We start from the raw sequence: 16,900 nt of genomic DNA on the forward strand, positions 1-16,900 counted from the left end.
GGCAGCGGCAGCTGCGCGCCTCCGGCCCAACCCCGCTCGGCTCCCCCTCTCGCCGGCGCCCTGCCTGTCTTGCGTGTGCGTGTGCGTGTGCTCAGCCTCAGCGTGAGGGGCACCTGCTCGTCTGGGCTCACAGCGGAGGCAGCCTCGCCGCGAGCTGCCGCTGCCGCCCCTAGCGCTGCCGCTCCCAGGCGCCGGGCTCCCCGCCGCCGCCGCCGCCGCCGCCGCCTCGCCGCCGGAGTTGGGCTCGGTGGGGCTTCCCCCCTCGCAGCCTCAGTCCTTCCAGGCTGCCTGCAAGTCAGCCTGGCTCCGAGTCACGTGTCAGTGCCCGAGGCAGAGACTGAGAGAAAAAAACGCGCTTCATTCCTTCTTCCACCGCCATACTGTATTTTATACTAAATCTCATTTTTATTCCAACATTTTACTCCCGCTCGGTGAGTACCTTCTCAGTGGCCTTCTTGTCCTATTCTTTTTTTTTTGTCCTTTTTTTTTGTTTTTGTTTTTCTTCTTTTTTTTTTTCCACTTCTTTGATTATTGTTTATATTTGGGAAAGCTGGAGGAGCATGGTTTTGAGCCTTTTCCTGAATCCAAGTTTTTCTAGCATGAGATGGTTCTGTAGACAAGGCGCTGTGTCTGGGAGTCCGCGGCGACCGTGCCCGCTGGGAGCGACTCCCAAGTCCAGCAAAATATGCAACTGGTTTTATGGAAAAAGCGATGTGAAGTATGGTGCCAATTTTTTTTTCCTTTGTAAAAATAAAAAGCATGTTTCTAACTCTTTTTTTTTGCATACTCTTTTTTCTGATAAGATTTTTGTATAGGTGGGATTTTACGGCAGTGTTTACAAGTTTGTGGTTTTGCAATACTGGTACAAACCACTGAGCAAAAAACATTAATTTTCTATCTTTTTGTGCCCTTTTTGGAAGCCGGTGAGAACAAATTCGTTTTTTTCCCTCCTGTTTTTGACACCCATGCATAACATGAAACTTTTCTTGCAGCTGGTTACTGGGATAATTTTTAAGCAAAATACTTTTTTCCTCCTTTATATTAACTGTGACTTTTGCACATTTGAATTTTTTAAAAACCGAGATAATTTTATGATAGATATCCTGATATCTATATATTATCCCTTCTTCCTCCCCTTCCCCTCCCCGTAAATCAATTTTCAAATGATGGCAGTGGAAGGTTTTTCTGGAAAAAAAAAATGAAGTGCGGTTTGGTTTCCTTGTCAACGGAGGATGAAGTGAACAGCTGAGCAGCTCGCAGAGAGCAGGTACTTGGTCCCCTTGGAGGCGTTTCCCGGGTTTGCAATGGCAACACTGGTCCTGGCAAAGAAAGCTGTGTGTGTGTGTGTGCGCGTGTGTGTGTGCGCGCGCGCGCCATGGCGCGCGCTCCCGCGCGCGTCTCCGGGCAGTGTCCGAGCCCGCCGTGGGGAAAGCCGTGCCCGGAGCTAGTGAAAGCCAAAGTCCGTTCCCCGCCTCGGGATCCTTTTTGGATGTGCGCAAAATACGGTCCCTCCCCAGGCTGCGCCCAGGTCATCTCCGCGGCGGGCGGTGTCTGCGCCGCCGGCGGCGCCGGCTGGGGACGCGGGCCCTGTAAGTTCTTCGAGCGCCACTTGCGGAGCAGGAGGGGCGAGGGCCGAGGACGCGGCGCGGGTCGGCTGGGGCGGCCCCTCGGAGCGCCGGGGAGACGTGGGGAGAAGCGGCAGGGGCAGCATCTTCCGAAGGGGCTGGCTCCTGGCCACGCGGGCCGGGAGCTCGAGACATTTCCAGATCCCTGAGGATGGCACCAGCCCCCTCACGCTCAACTCCTGCTCCTCCTCTATGCCACGAGTAGACAGCGCAGTAGGTCTTTCCCAGCCCGTTGTGCTTGTTCCGAAGGGTTTTGCTTTCTTAGTGGTGTTGTCTTTGGATCTTTTCTTTCCCTGTCGTGTTGCTTTGGTTTTAAGTGCTCGCTGGCGTCTTCCAGGGGTTGGGGAAATAGTTAACTTTCTGTGGTGGTCAGTTGGGTTTTAGATTGAGGATGTAACTGTTAGTTTGCATTAATGAGACTACACCCCTTAGGTACAAATTAGCCTTTTATTTAAGTTTTAAAGGGACAACAGCGTTTTTCCTATTTTTAACCACCTGATCAGTGGTTCCAGAGGTTTTCCCCTGAGAACTGAGCACAGGGCAAGGGGTCGGGGTTGGTGATGGTGTGATTGATTTCAGTGTATTGGTAGCATTACAGTACTCGGTGTTGACGGTATTCTGTGGAGTTTAAGATATTTTATGATTGTCCTGTTACATATTTCCAGTATCATCTAGCACTGCTTTTTGGAGATGTACCAGTTGATAATAAAAAAGCTTTTTCTGTACTTAAACACAGTGACAGAATCTGCTGGAAAACTTGCTGTCCAAACAAATTTCTTGTCGTACTTTAAATCTTGAAATCTGGAGGGTAACTATTATTTAAATGATTTGATTTTGAAGCTCTGATGTTCTTTCTTTTTTTTTTCTTAAATGAAAAGTTTAGCCTTAAATTTGTCATATGTATATAATTTGAATTCTGTTAAAGTAAATATGAAGCAAAGGAAATAACTTTTTACTTCTAAAATTAAGTTTTCTTCTAGAGTATCTGTAGACAAAACAAATACCAGCATACAAAAGGGCCTGTAACAAATGGGTTAATTACTTAAACTATGGCTTTTAAAACAAGTATTTCTGTAAGTCTTGTCACCTCAGCTGGTGGAATGAAAAGTTTTATGCCTATATTTATTTACTCTTTGTGGTGAAAGAGTTAGGAGTACTAACGATCATTTATCTGTAGAACATTAAAATTTATTTCAATGTTTAGAAAGCTTTTTAAAAAAAATTCACAGTGCATTCTCAGTGGTGTTTGGAAGTTACAGTTGAGTTATTTTTGTACTCTGGGTAGCTTTTCTCTGTTAAGAAAGTCCTGTTGCATTTATATAAGGAAGACAGCTCATGTCCTGCCTGTGGACTACCAGACTTGATATCACGAAGGGTATAGTTCTAAGATTTGGCACAAATATTGTTACTACTAAGCTTTAATTTTTGATTTGTGTGTGTGTGTGTGTGTAGTGAGCACATTACTACAATATAATCTTTCATATGGTTTAAGCAGCTAGCAAAAGCATTTAAAAAGCCACTTTTTAATCACTTTTATCATAATGTATATAAATAGAAGTGCTCATTTATTTAAAAAGGCAAGTGAATGCATGTATATAATATTTCTTAGCAGTTTATATGTACTGTAAATCATTAAGTTCTTTTGAAAAGGAGAAACAGGATGAGTAGAAAGAAAAAACTTGAGTAATCAAACCAGAATTTTCATTTAGAAGACGAGTTGCTGCCCTGAGGTGGGGGTAATTGGGTCTTAAGATTGGAGCAGTGCTTGAGCTGTACTGTATGATGTTTCCAAATGAGATTGAAACTATAATGGGGCAGATGAAGATGTTCATAGCATTTTAATGTGGGAACAAATATGTAGCTGTGCTTTGAATTCTGTAACTAAAGATCATACTAAGAACCTTTAATTCATGTTAGGTTTTCATTTATTTAATAGTCATAGTTCATTTTATTTCATACTTATGTTAAATTCTATTACATGCAAATTTTTGAAATTTCCTCCTTCATGAATATACTGGGAATTCTACAACTCTTTAAACTGGTCACCTAGTCTATGTGTGTTTTGGTTTAAAATCTTTGCATGTAGTATCCTAGAGTTAGCACCGCCTACTGGTTTCTTATGGAAAAATAATGTTGTTCTTTCATTTAGTAAGCAACCCACCCAGATTCTGATCAGTTTAATCATGCAAATTATTTTCAACTGCAGGGAGAAAGGGTCTGGGAGGTAGAGGTGATGGGTGAGGGTAAGAAGATGTATAAATTAAATTGGTTTTTGGACTGTTAGCCGACTTTGAGAGTTTCATTTAAATTTTGGCAAAGAAATCATCACAAAGTTAAAACAACTGTTAAATTTCCTAGAACTTTTCTATGGGATGCCGACATTTGGACATTTTGAAAAATCCTGGATTACTGAATTAATTTTACAGTTTCTGTTCCAGTCTTGAACATTATAGAAAAAGAAACCGTTAATTGGAGTCCTGTCTTAAGTGTGTGGTTTGTCCAAACATTTTTGAATGAAATTTTCATCATTAAAAATAAACATTTATTTTTTCCTTATATTTACCCTTATATGATTAAAAGCAAGCAAGTAGCACACTTATTTTTTTTCTTAGTTTGCATGAGGTAGCCACACTGTGGTGGTGTTATATATGAGGGGGAAAGTTTCAAACACATAATTTATAGAAGCACTCTTTATATTCTTAACCACAAAAAATATACTGCCTTTTTTAAAAAAAAGATGGCCAATTTATTTTCTCTAATTTTTATGAAAGGCTACTGTTTAAAAGAGATACTATATTTATGCAAACAAATGAAGCCTTTAGAATATAAGAATAATGGAATAGAAAAGTAATGCACATACATATGATATGCCACAAATATTGTATTTTCCTAGTTAAAAGAATCATGTGCTATATGAATAACTGTTTCTTAGGTAAAATAGTCATTTTTTAAATGAGCTAATATAAAGCGTATGGAAAAGCTCCGATGTCTGTTACATTCTTGAATGCATTCCTCTTGAGTAAGAGTATGGTCATGCTTTGTTTACTCTTTACTGGTATTCCAAGCAACTAATTATACAGTGCATCAAATCAAGTAAAGCTCTACATTGGAAGTAGAAGAGAAGCAGATATTTAGAATAGTTTGCATGAAAGAAAGGAAATTGAAGGAAATACATTATTTAAATTTATTCTTTCTGACTTTGAAAACTTTTATTTTTATATGCTTATTAGCTGTGATTTTAAAAAATACAGTAATTTCCTCACTTCTATCATATTGTCATTAAGAAAATTCTATTTTGTGCATAAAAAACTGCAATAATGATGAATTTTATTCCTGAAACTTGTTTATGGAGCTCTGGAATATAATTAAAAACTAATTTAAAAAATTCCTCACTGATCTGAAGTTATTGTTATTATTTTCTTATTCTTTCATATTATTATTATTTGCTATTTCTAGTGACTTGCACAGGTGCCTTTAAAATCCCATTTTCATAATTTAATATGAGTTTTTAATTGAATAAATATCTCTTTAGTAATTGGCAGTGGCAACATAAACTTGCACATTTTTGATGACAGGGGCAATTCATTTCACTACACCATGATTTTGAGAACAATAATTATGAAATAAAATGTATGTACAAAAAGCTAGTTACACATTTAGCAAGTGTTATGTAAATATAATATGTGTAATCACTCTTATTTTTATTATTAAATTTTGACCTGTGGAAGAGATATATCTAACCCAGCCATTGCCAACTTCTACTAGTTTTACTTTATTCTTCTAGATTTTAGTTTTTCAAGAAAATATTGGGGCATTTTTTTTTGTCCTTGTTGCTGTTCATTTGTTTTGTTAGACTTCTGTTAACAGTTAACTTATGGACAATTGGTTTTGTGTTTTTGTAACTCTCTCACAAATTAAACTTTTTTGTTTGTTTTGCATTATCTTGCTGTTTTCTGGGGCTAAAACCTAGAGAATATAAAGGTGTTGATTTCATTTTCTGTCCATTCCAAGCTGCAGAGAAGGCAATGGAAGAACTTATTTAGTGTTTAGGATAAAAGTGTTCTGGACTGTCCTTGGAGACTCTTCAGCTGGGGTCAAGGCTGTAAGATTTATTCCTTGGATCATGTATAAATCTAAGTGGAGAGAAATATAATGGAGAACATGGGAACCTTGTCCTGCTTTTCTGAAAGATGCAATGGAATGCATCATTAAGCACCCTCATAATAAAGAAAAATTCGAGATTTTATTTGTAAATATGTTTTATAACATTACATCTAACTCATCAATTTCTTTCTATATATTTTACTTAGAATAATATAGTTGAATATTTTGTCTAAATTTTAAGAGTGGAAATTAATTGCATTCATACAGAATCTGTGTGTATAGATACACATTTTGATAGTTACATGCTAAATTGTTAAAGGTACAACATATTTTTGAGTCAGTTTGGAAATTGTTACCAGGTTGGAGTAGGCAAGGGCTATGTTTTCTTTAATCAAGATGAGCGGGACAGAAAAGTAAGACTAACATTTATTGATGTATCAAATGAATGTAGTTCCATTTGTTCTTCCATGAGTAGGTAATATCATTATTTTACATTTTTGAGGAAGCTGAGCTTAGATATGTAACTTGTTTGAAGCTCCACAGGTAGTAAAGGGGAAGTGACAGGAATGTCTGAATTGATATCTTATGTCCCTTCTGTACAGGGATGTTCCATTTGTGGAGAGAAATTTGTTTGTTTTGTTTCAGCTAGTCTAAAACAACTGCTGCATCTTTATTCTTGGTACATAATTTATAACTGCTGTAGTCACTTTTAGTAGTAAGTGCTGTGGCCAAAAATAATAGAAAATGGCACCATTTACACAGAGACATTTACTGGTCCTGAAAGGACTTTCAAGTAGCAACATCACAAATCTTTCCATGACTCTAGGATTTTCTAAAGAGAACCAAATCATGGAAATTTGTCAGGAGCCACTGGTACTCTGTGGTCAAGACAAAATTAGATGGTTCAACATCTACAAGTGGCTTTCTAGATGACCAGGGGGAAACACTCAACAAATATTTACTTACTAAGTACAAAGTGTAATCTATACTTGAGGCTTTTGCAGTGTGAAGTGAAAACTTAGTCTTCTGCACAAGGAAAACAGAACCACCAATTTTCATAACACAGCAAGTCTATAAATATAGGTGTCTCTTCTGTCTACCAGCATCTCACTATCGACATCATCTCCACCTCAGAATTCACTGTTAACACATATTTGGATGTCACAGTTTCTTCAAGCTCATTTTATCCATTTGTTAATAACATAAAACACATATAACTGAAAGATGTTATTTTAGGATACTGTTTTTAATTGCTTCAGATGTGTGAAAAAGTCTTCCATTATTAAGTAGTTTCCTTGGAACATGAAAAGTGGGTTATTTTTCAATAAAGAATGGGAAACATAAACCACCGTGGAGGTAGTGTAAATGAACGTGATGAAATGGATTGCAAAGATGATGGTAAATCTGCAAGTCCATAAAAACAGTGGATCTGAAGGCCAAGGCAGAAGGACCCTTAAGATCTGCCTTTGTGTTTGGAATCTGGATAACTCGAGAACGAGTGGTATAGGGGTGCCTGGGTGGTTCAGTCCGTTAAGGGTTTGACTTCTGAACTTGGCTCAGGTCATGATTTTAGGTTCCTGAGATTGAGCCCTGAGTTGGGCTCCATGCTGGGAATGGAGCCTGCTTAAGATTCTCTCTCTCCCTCTCTCCCTCCCCCCAGCTCTCTCTCTTTCTTTAAAAGGAAGGAAGGAAGGAAGAAAAAGAAGGAAAAAGAGGAAGGAAGGAGGGAGAGAAGGAGGGAGGGAGGAAGGAAGGAAGGAAGGGAGGAAGGAAAACTAGTGGTATAAAACAAAACCAAAAAATAAAAATATCTAGAGAAGAACCTGACTTGCTGGGAGAATGGTTCAGCTTTGGACATATCACTGATTTGAAGTTCCAACATTAATTCCTGGATAAAATGACCAATGTGCAATGAAATTCAGCTCTAAAGCTGGAAAACACGCTGAAAGATAGAGATATTGCGAACTTATTTATGCCAAAACTTTAGGAGGGAATAACTCATTCAAAGGCAAAAATTTGGGAAACACCTGCATTTTTTTTGATTGGATGTAAAAGGATCTGGTTAAAAGCAGAAAAAGAGGAAGAGGAGAATACCCACTGAAGCTTAGGAAAATGTGTGTGTGTAAAGGAGAAGTGTTGTTCAATAGGGCTAATGCTGCTTAGGCTTACAGGAAGGTGAGGCTTGAGAAGTGTGGGAATGGTGGGTGGAATCTGTAATTAAAATCCACTGATTTTAAAAAGGAACTGAATGAACTTGAACAAAGGAAAAATTCTGGATATGATGTGACAACATCATAAAGAGGTCAGTCCCTAAGATTGTATGTGTCACATACTTTTGTATGTGTGTTTCTCTGTGTGTGTGCATGTAACCTGATCTCAATAGAAAGACCATAAAAAGTTTTCCTGGAACTAGGTAAGCTGATTTTTAATTACATATAGAAAAATAAACATGCAAGGATAGCCAGGATAATTCCAAAAAAGAAGAGCAAAGAAGGGGCTAAGCTATCACATATTAAAATATAAAGCTTTTAAAAATAAATATATTTACTAGCTCTGTCTCCTGAAAAAGTCTTCTAAACAGTGTCTCTGGTTGCAGTGAGCACATCCAGTGCACAAATTGTGGTTTCTAAATACCATTTCCTACTCAAGGGGACCAGAGCTTTTTAGAGAACTGGCTGATTTTAAGTCTAGGCAGAAAAAGTACAAGTGGATATCTCATTGTGCCAGAAAGTAAGGAAATGTCCAAAGATGAGTAAGATTGTGTCAACTTTATTTGTAAATTGTAACTATAAATGGGAGCCAGTTTGAAGGGCCTTCCCATCGCCAAATTCAGATAAATTTGAACATCAAGTGTTGTTGGTTTGCAGCCTCAGGAGTTTCTTGGGTGAAATTTGAAACTGGGCCCCATACTCCGAGGGTAAGGAGAAACTGAAGCGAAAGGCACATCGGTCTAGGTTGTAGGTGGCAGTTTTGATAAGCAAGAGAATTTGCATAGGGTGGTCACAAGACAAGTAGATCTTTGTTTTTTTTTTTAAATTTTATTTTATTATGTTATGTTAATCACCATACATTACATCATTAGTTTTAGATGTAGTGTTCCATGACTCATTCTTTGCATATAACACCCAGTGCTCCATTCAGTACGTGCCCTCTTTAATACCTATCACCAGGCTAACCCATCCCCCCACCCTCCTCCCCTCTAGAACCTTCAGTTTGTTTCTCAGAATCCGTAGTCTCTCATGGTTCATCGATCTTTGCATCTATCCACCAGAATCTCAAAAGTTTAGATAGCTACCTTAGTGGGGTTCAGTCATATATCCAGTCGGGATGGGCTCAACAGCACATTACCCTCTTAAGACTGTGTACTTGAAGTGGCTCCTAGTGTGGGAATGGTGGGTGAAATGTATATTTCAAGGATGGGGAGGAGGTAAGGAGCATCTGATTGCCTGGGTCCAGCTGGAGGGTCAACCACCTGTCACATCTTCTCAGTGACCTGCTCCAACAAGAGTGACTGTAACAGTTTGTAAAACATTGAGTGAAGTAAAATCCATGAGTCCATAATGAAACTCAAAAACAAACAAATAAAACCCAAAACAGGAACTAATTCTGATAATAATTAAATTGAAGGAAATGGTTAGCCTGTTTATCTAAGGAAGTACTCTTTTCTAGTTGATGAGGGACCAATTCTTTACAAAACCATGTGGGTTGATTTATGTAAGAGATGCTGGAATTAGAAAATTAGTTTATAACTCCCAATGAAATAAGTAGTTCTGTCAAGAATCATCAACAGGTGCTAAAGTCATTAGTTAAAAGTATTTTGGGCAGTAACATATTCTCATGGTGCTCAAATATTACTTCTTAATTGCTTCTAGCTATTGTCTGTTTAAATAACTAAGTTATCAACCCTAGCTTCATTAACAGAGAGCCTGATGCCATAAGCCTCCTGATGGACACAGTATCAAGTCTCCATCCGGCACCGGTTTTGAAATATTGTTGCTAGAATGTTCAAGCTGAATCTAATAAAACCTGTTTAAACTTAACTTTCAGTTTACAGAAAAAGAGAGGGAAAGAGGAACAGGTTAAACTAAACCTTGAAGAAAGAGACAAATTTCCAAGGTTTAGTATTCTGCACTGAACATACCAGACATGTGGCCTAGTTTCTTCAAAAGTTTCACACCACGGTAGGGAGAATTTTCTAGATTAGAAGAGAGTATAAAGTCGGGGCGCCTGGGTGGCTCAGTTGGTTAAGCGACTGCTTTCGGCTCAGGTCATGATTCTGGAGTCCCAGGATCGAGTCCCACATCGGGCTCCCTGCTCGGCAGGGAGTCTGCTTCTCCCTCTGACCCTCCCCCCTCTCATGTGTGCGCGCTCTCTCTCTCTCTCTCTCTCTCTCTCTCAAATAAATAAATAAATAAATAAAATCTTTAAAAAAAAACTTTAGAAGAGAGTAAAAGAAAAACAAATGCAATACTGGAAGCTGTATTTGATCCTATTTAAACAAAAGAAACAGGCTCAAATCTTGGTAGAATTGGGAAAATTTATATATAGGCTAGATAAATGATATTAGGAGATGCAAGCTGAGTGTAGTGATAAGTGTCATGCGTTCTTATGAGTCATCATCAAATGTGTGTGTGATGTGTCTGGAACAAATCATCATTTGTTAATTTTTGAATGCAAGGAGACGTTATGCAGATTTCATTGTACTCTTTCAGATTATCCGATTTTTTTTTCAGTTAAAATGTTGAAAAATCCATTAGTTGTCATTGAGAAAAAATATGTATATTAGAATTAAACAGAAGCAGAAAGAAGTCCCGTTGCCCATGTTTAAGGTCATTTGGGGTCTTGAAGATATGAAGACAAGAAGTAAATGAAGTTTAATGCTAATCGTGGGACTGAGATATTATTCAAGGAGTAATATTATTGAATAAAGGGTATATTTTAAAGTCAGAATAAAGAAAATCTGAATGCATATTTACTTTTTTCAGGATGGAATCCCCTAGCAAGAAGAGATGGAACTGTAAGGATGAGCATGGTAATTTTCAGGAGCAAGTTTCAGAATGTGCTGAGGGGTTAGTGTGATCAGTGCTAGCACAAGAAGATGTTTGTGTATTAGAAGAGGAAAGAAATTCAGTCAGTTTATTAGTTAACTGAATTCCTTATTTATTCAGCTGTGTACTGGAGGATGGAGATTCAGTGGTAATAAGACTCCATGCCTGCAGGGAGTTTGGCATGTAATGGTGACTTCAGTCTTCTCAGGTTAAGTGCAAGGTCATACGTTGAGAAGAACTGGTATGGGCATAGGAGCTTGGAGAATACAGCCAAGAATATGCAGGAGGTCTGTAAAAAAGATTCTAGAGCCATAAGGGGAAACTTGGCAAAATTGACAACAATTTGTCACATTTTAGTCAAGGCAATTGCATCACTTTCTTTAGCAGTACTTAGTCTATAATCTGAATGGGTCTAGCAAACAACTGAAGTTTACTTGATTAGAAGATTAGCAAGGTATGCATAATGCAAAACAAAGAGCCTGGCTTTCTAACATAGTGAGTATGTTATAGAAAAGAAGGGCCATAAATTTGGGCTGGGAAAGGGGGCAAGGTCAGCTCCAGGAGATGAATGAACTAAGAACAGGTTAAGAATTGAGAGCCTGAAGTCAGGATGAAAACTAATAGCAAGTTTACTATTTTTAATAGAATGAGAAAGGTGCAAGGATGGATGTCTTTGATCAGAGGAGAATATTATTCCTCCAGATTTTGATAGTGGAACAGAGTCAAATGATGAACACATTTTAGAGTTTGGGAAGGCATGTGGCTTACTAAGGTTGCTGATATTGAGAAGTTAAAGCATTGTGAGGAAAGGCTGAGTGTTAAAGTGTAATTTAGAAAAAGGATTTTTTTAGAAGATTTATTTATTTATTTTGAGAGATAGGGCACATGTACTTGAACAAGGGGAGGGGCAGGGGCGAGGATCTCAAGCAGACTCTGAGCTGAGCTCAGAGCCTCATGAGGGGTTCGATCCCAGGACCCAGAGATCATGACCTGAGCCATAATCAAGAGTCCGATGCTTAGCCAACTAAGCCATGCAGGCACCCCTAGAGAAAGGATTTTTTAAATCCATAATTGCAGACAGGGAAGAAGGTGGAAAGGAAAACTTTAAAACGTGCTAAAAAGTACCAATGACATTTCTAGAGGTTTATAATTAACTGATGTCATAAAGGAATTTTTTTTTCATTTATGTAGGATTTTAGTACTCTCTTTTGGAACATCATAAAGAGAGCCGTAGATAAGTAATGTTTGCATTTATCTTGATCCTATTTGGTTAGAATATTCAGGGAATATAGAAATAAACTCTGCAATGGTTACTGCAACCCAAGTTGAGTTTTGTAAGAAGTTACTGATCAGGGGGCACCTGGGTGGCTCAGTCGTTAAGCGTCTGCCTTCGGCTCAGGTCATGATCCCGGGGTCCTGGGATCGAGCCCCACGTCGGGCTCCCTGCTCGGCGGGAAGCCTGCTTCTCCCTCTCCCACTCCCCCTGCTTGTGTTCCCTCTCTCGCTATATCTCTCTCTGTCAAATAAATAAATAAAAATCTTAAAAAAAAAAAAAGAAGTTACTGATCAGAACCAGGGAAACTAATACAGGATACGACACTAAAATACTTTCTAAACGTAACAGTAAATGATTCAGACTTAAAGAAGGTTATAAAGTGTTTGTTAATATATTTTTTTTTTGTCTAGTTCAAGATTTTTTTTTAAGTCAGAAGTCCAGTTAGGTAGACAGACAATAGCTGTTATTGCTGGATATGTTGCTGTAGCTGCTATGACCTCATTCCATTTATAGATCATCCGTTAGGGGTCAGACTGACTGCTAAGTGCTTAGTCATATTGTGCCTCATCTTTGTTACACCCTGGAAGAATGTATTATTATCGCAGATAGTAATATCTGGGAAGACATTGAGGATCAGACGGATGGCTTGTCCAAAGTGCTGTCAGATGTCTGACTAAAGATCTGAACACAAGCCTTTTGCTCCACACTTAAACCAACATGCCTTCTTTAAAAAATGGAGAAAAAGATACTTGATTTGTACATCATTAGGTCAGTGACATTTGTCTAATAAAATAGGCACCTGCACAGCAGCTCCCTACATAGGGAATATTTAAAAACACAATGCTTTTATTCAGAACTGTGCTGCATCATTCGCCATTCTTGTCCTTCTCATAGTCTTCGGTAGTGTTTCTGCTCTGAACGGAATTGTGATTTTGAACACTTGTTCATTCATTCTTCCACTATACATTGGGAATCTATTGTATCTAAGTGTGTTTTAGGAGATTTAAAAAAAAGTTGAAGAACAAAACAAGACACAGACCCTGTCCTCATGAACTGACAACCTACTTGAAGGAAATGGTTCATGTGAAAAGAGACAGTAAGGTAATCAGAATTAAGAAAAGTATAGATGATTACTTATGGTTACACAGATTATTAAGGCACTTGAAAAATTTGGAATGCAGTGCCTCTCTCTTTCTCCCAGTGACTTTGCAAGGTCCTCAGATTGGGAGATTTGACAATACTCTGGATATTGTATCCAAAGTTAGGAATACGTGAGCGCATACGGGAAAATGGGTAGCAGGAAAAGTAAATAGGCCAATGAAGAGGACAACAGCAACCACAAGATTTAGAGAGGGCCATCTGGAAAGGAAATTGGAAGATGAAAAAGAATGATAAACTTTCAAAGAAAAAAAGAGGTCAGCAATAAGGAGGTACAGTTAATATGAGTGTATGACTTTGTATTCATATTTTATTCATTAAAATAAAGTTCATTATTTGGGAAAATGAATTTTATTTTGGAATATATTGAGATTATTCAAAATTTCAAATAAAAACACCTTATTAGAAACTCTTAAGTACTATAAAACATATAAAAGGAGTTCAGAAATATCTATGCATTTAGATGCTTTAGGTGGACAACAATGTACAGTTGACCCTTGAACAACACAGGTTTGAACTGTGCGGGTCCACTTATGCACGGGTTTGTTTGTTTGTTTGTTTGTTTGTTTGTTTTGATCAATGCAGTACAGCACTGTGAGTGTATTTTCCTTACGATTTTATTAATAGCTTTCTCCATCTTAATTGTAAGAATACAGTATATATGACCAATAACATACAAAATATCCATTAATCGACTGTTTATACTATTAGTAAGGCTTCTGGTCAAGAGGCTATTAGTAGTTAAGTTTTTGGAGAGTCAAAAGTTATATGTGGATTTTCAACTGCACAGTAGTCAGAGCCCCTAACCTCTATGTTGTTCAATGGTCAACTGTCATTTTATTAATAATTTAGATTAGTCGGGGTGCCTGGGTGGCTCAGTTGGTTGAGTGTCTGCCTTTGGCTTTGGTCATGAACTCAAGGTCCTGGGATTGAGTGCCGGGTGGGGCTCTCTGCTCAGTGGGGAGTTGTGCTTCTCCCTTTACCCTTGCCCCCCGTTGTTGCTCTCTGTCCTTCAAAGAAATAAAATCTTCTAAAAACTAGTGAACCAATAGTATGAAAATACTTTGTTTTATTTAATCTCTGAGTGTATTCCATCATATTTGTAATCTTTATTTCAGAATTGCTAGAGCCTTCCTTCCTTATTCCAGGCCTCCCTCCTGTCATTGTTGCAATTGGAGAAAAAAAAAATAACAAAAAAGAAAGTGTAGAAGAGGGAAGAGGGGAAATAAAGAGGAGGACAACGGGAAGACATTCTTGAGATCAGCACTGCCCAGGTGAAAGAGAAGGCAAGCCAGGAAAACAAGCCATCATGTGTAATTTTAAATTTTTTAGAAGACGCATTAAGAAGAAAAAAGAAACATGAAATTAATTTTCATAATATATTTTATGTAACTCAGTTTATCAAAAATGGTTATTTCAACATGTAATCAATATAAAATTATTTTTTAAACATTTTGCATTTTTTTTGGTACTAAATCTTTAAAATCCAACTTGTATTTTACACGTAGAGCACAGAACTAGCCAAGGTTAAAAAGTGCTCAATAGACACGTGCTAGTAGCTATGACTAGGAAAATGCAGATCTAGAGGGTTCAGAAGTCTCAGGACCATGTCATGCTTTAAAATTTCTTTGATGTCTTGATCCTTAGCAGAGATTAGCCAAGATATATTTTGATATACTCTCTGATTGTCTCAATTTTAGCTTTCACTTTTTATTAAAATCTAACCTGAAATCCACCGAAGTTCATTTTTGCTAAAAAGTAATCTCGGGGCGCCTGGGTGGCTCAGTCGGTTAGCATCAGAGTATGGTCAGTTGGCTAAGGAATATTAATATTTGCTCAATAAATATTTCTTGAAAATTTGCTTTGCACCATTCTTTGTGTCACAAGATACTCCATAATGTATGAGAATGGAGATTTTGGTGTAGAAGGGGCAGACGGTGATAAATTCCCTAAGAGGTAAAAATATAGTTCAGGGTTAACATGGTATCTTATTTTATATTAAATCAGAAGATTAATTTCCTATATAATTATGTTCACAAAATATGACTCATAATTAAGTGAATAAAGTCAAACCAGTTTTTGATGACTGTATATAGAATGACACATTATTTGAAAAGAACACCACAAATTTATAGAATATTAAACAATTTGTATAGTCTCCAAGAATGAAGTGATTTAGTATCCTTTGTTAAAACTTGTGAGTCACCAAGAATCTGATGGGGAAATATGAACATTGAATGTTGACCTATTATCTCTCATTATTTGACTGTTTCAGAGCTTAGCCTAGGTCAGGATTCCCTTTACAGTCTTCCAAGGTGTGTCCTTGTGTGAGTGAGAGGGATATGACTGTGTGAATGTGTGGAATGGGAAGGGGAGCAAATGCATTGCTTATAAAAAGCTGGAGAAAATGGCATTAGATATCTAGTTACCATATAGAATATAATGAGAGGAGTAGCTCTCATTCTTTTTTGCCCTTTTTCTTTTTTTGATACCGTGTCTCTTTCTTCGTCCCTGAAAGATGCATGTATAACATTAAATTTAAACAAAGTTTACCTTGAGATTTCTTGTTTTTGATACCCAGACAGGGAGCTGGAAGTACTCAAAACACACTAATTCTAGATTTGGGGTTCTAAGGTTTTGACTGCATGTGCCATGGTTTTGATTCAGTTGTGTAACTGCAAAACTAATTTATGTCAAAATATTAATGAACGAGTTATACTTTTTTCTTTCATGTCAAAAATGTAATTGTGAATTTGGTATTTTTACTTATCTAGTGAGCATTATATTGCTATGTCTATCAGATCTTCAATTAGGGGATTAATCCTTAGTTGTTCTTGATCTTTCTCTGGTGAAGGAGAAGGGGGTTAATATATCTATATTGAAATCCCATAATCTCAGATTAGGTTTACAATATACCTAGGAGAGAAGGTAGGCTTGGATTTGTTACAAGTTGAAAATAAATGGTTTGGTCTTATAATTTCCTTTAATATAAGGGGCAGGAAGTTGGATGTAGAATATGATTCATTCTCAAAATCCAAATTTTTAATTTTATACTTTATCAGATGATTTCCTGCAGATAACTCAATTGACACATATATTCTAAAAAATGTGTATCTGTTAAAAAATGAAATAAAAATGGAAAATGCTCAAAATGTCTTAAAAGGAAGCATTGTTATTATGATAGTATTGATGTTGAAATTTTAATCACTAGTGAGGAGATTCAAAATTATATCTTCCTTTTTATTCATATTATTTGGTATAAATCCTTTCAGCTTTTGTTTAAATAAGCAGTGATATAATTTTTAGTAAATGTTTGTAATTATGTAATACTTGTATAATTTGTGTAGTATATACATAATAATAACATATAAATGTTTAGACATATGCTATATAATATATGTAGTAAAATTTTGCACTTAAAAATATACTTTAAACACACTGTCATTAACTATCATTTGTAACATAATTTTAATGGCAATGTAGAATTTCACAATATACTTTGCCAAAGCCCATTGTGAATGTTTTAGTTGATTCTCTGCATTTTCTTCTGATTTTTATTTCAAATAATGTTTATTCCCATACTTACATTTTTTTTGTGTTTGTTTTAGAACAGTGTTGTGGCATTTTATGCACTTTTAATTTATATGAATTCGTACTTTTTAATTATATTTTTAGTGAAAACACAAGCT

General features: G+C 37.1%; 1 protein-coding gene across 1 annotated transcript in view; it reads left to right on the forward strand.

Annotated features, from left to right (window-relative positions):
• The first annotated feature begins 409 nt into the window (after nt 1-409).
• RALYL (RALY RNA binding protein like) overlaps nt 410-16,900 on the forward strand; it is a 686,645-nt gene continuing 670,154 nt past the window's right edge. Inside the window, exons 1-2 of the mRNA XM_035011452.1 lie at nt 410-431; nt 1,174-1,267. The gene's annotated coding sequence lies outside the window, so the exon portion shown is untranslated. The remainder of the gene's footprint in view (nt 432-1,173; nt 1,268-16,900) is intronic.

The sequence above is a fragment of the Mirounga leonina genome, unplaced genomic scaffold, assembly GCF_011800145.1.
Source record: "Mirounga leonina isolate KUSES-001 unplaced genomic scaffold, KU_Mleo_1.0 Mir_165, whole genome shotgun sequence".
In the NCBI taxonomy this organism is placed as follows: Eukaryota; Metazoa; Chordata; class Mammalia; order Carnivora; family Phocidae; genus Mirounga; species Mirounga leonina.